Genomic DNA, 1,617 nt, shown 5'->3' with positions numbered 1-1,617 from the left:
AAGTACATGATAGTTCTAGAAACGTTGCGTCACAGTAGTCATGTGACTCAATGACGCAACAATATTCTTAATAAAGTTAATATTTTCTCAAATCTAAAATGTATTTCCAATAATACTTAACTCCACTCACACTTATAGCTATTACTTGACTGCTGTGGTTTTTCCTTTGCTTATCTAAGCATTGGTCTTATTTTTTTCGTGATTGCTCGAATCTTTTACACCCCACTCAATTGCACTTGGCGATATTTATCTCGTGACACACTCCACCTATTAATGAAAACAAAACTGCCCAATGAATAAAAATTACATCAGTATTTTTTAACATTACAAAAAGGTTTAAGTGTTGTATTTTATTAAAAACGAAAAAACAATAACACTAGGTTGGCCTATATAAAAGAGATGTCAAGGTTACTATACCGATATATAACGCGTATCTGCTCGCTCTCCAAGGTCGAACTTTCGTAATCTCATATGAATAACAAACAAATACAGGTCATTTGGCTAAAGCTGTTGATATTTTCCACTTACACCGATTTCATCCATTTATTTCTACACTGATAATGCCCACGGTGTAGAAGTTACCAGGTTTTTATATAGAGGCTCCTTGGTAAAGAAAAGAAGAAAAATAAATGGAAGCTATGACGAAGCATTAAAGTTGTACACATTATTACACGCACGTACGCATGGAGGGATTCGGCCAAGCCCCCTCTTTTTATGATGTAAAAAAAATATTCTTATACAGTTATAGTGCAGCTACTTATGATATTTAATGTTTTCTACGTAGTCTAACTTCTGATGAAGCATTTGCATTTTTTCGCTTGAAATAGTCGCATACAGTGGCTTCTGTTGACACTTTGTAATTGGAAAATCCCTAAGCCATATTGCTACTGTTAGGTCTTGTTGGCTCCAGATACTGTGAGTCACACAATACAATTTTCCAACACAAACAGCTTAAACTTAAGTAATGCAAATACTATGTATTCATCACATACTACACTAAAACGATTAATTATAAAATTAAGTGAATGATACATAAGAAACAAGGACAAATTATACTCATTGAGACCGTTCAAGACAAAAAGTAAACGTTGCAGAGTTCAGTAGTCCATCTTATCGTAATGTTATCTTTCAAACAATTTTTAGACATTTAATTTTAGGAATATTCCTGAAAGTATTAAATTAGTTAAACATTTTATGCATCATATCAATTCAAAGAATTGTGTTTTAGTTTTTTGCTTGTTTTCAATAAGTTTGTAACGAGTGAAATAATAAAATATATTTTTCTTTGGTGGAAATTGCTCTATCATATTCATTAGACATTTAGTTTTGTTTTTTACATTTTGTAACAGGGTAAACGGTTTTCATACTCTAATACCTTTTACTTAACTCTCCGGCCATCTTAAGGAAACAATTCACTCAGATAATAAATAAAAATAAACTAACCATTAAAATACTTTTAAAGAATAATAACAGAGCCAATATTTTTCTTCTTCTTCTTCTTCCTTTGTGTTCTATTTGGAAATACATTGTCAAAATGTGAATAATAACGAAAAGGAAGCTCGCCAATACAACATGGCGTTCTGATGTTACGTTTTCTTCCTAATATTATAGTTCATT

The 1,617-nt window shown here is 31.4% G+C and overlaps 1 long non-coding RNA gene across 1 annotated transcript in view; it reads right to left on the bottom strand.

Moving 5' to 3' along the window:
• The window catches only part of LOC111088167, a 5,613-nt gene extending 4,990 nt beyond the window's left edge, over positions 1 to 623 (bottom strand). Inside the window, exons 1-2 of the long non-coding RNA XR_002612772.1 lie at positions 418 to 623; positions 131 to 267 (exon numbers count right to left, since the gene is read on the bottom strand). This is a non-coding gene — a long non-coding RNA (uncharacterized LOC111088167). The remainder of the gene's footprint in view (positions 1 to 130; positions 268 to 417) is intronic.
• Between the last annotated feature and the right edge of the window lie 994 nt (positions 624 to 1,617).

This window comes from Limulus polyphemus, unplaced genomic scaffold, assembly GCF_000517525.1.
Source record: "Limulus polyphemus unplaced genomic scaffold, Limulus_polyphemus-2.1.2 Scaffold3238, whole genome shotgun sequence".
Taxonomy (NCBI): Eukaryota; Metazoa; Arthropoda; class Merostomata; order Xiphosura; family Limulidae; genus Limulus; species Limulus polyphemus.
The sequence above is the reverse complement of the archived record's forward strand: the minus strand, read 5'-3'. Positions and strand labels throughout refer to the sequence as shown.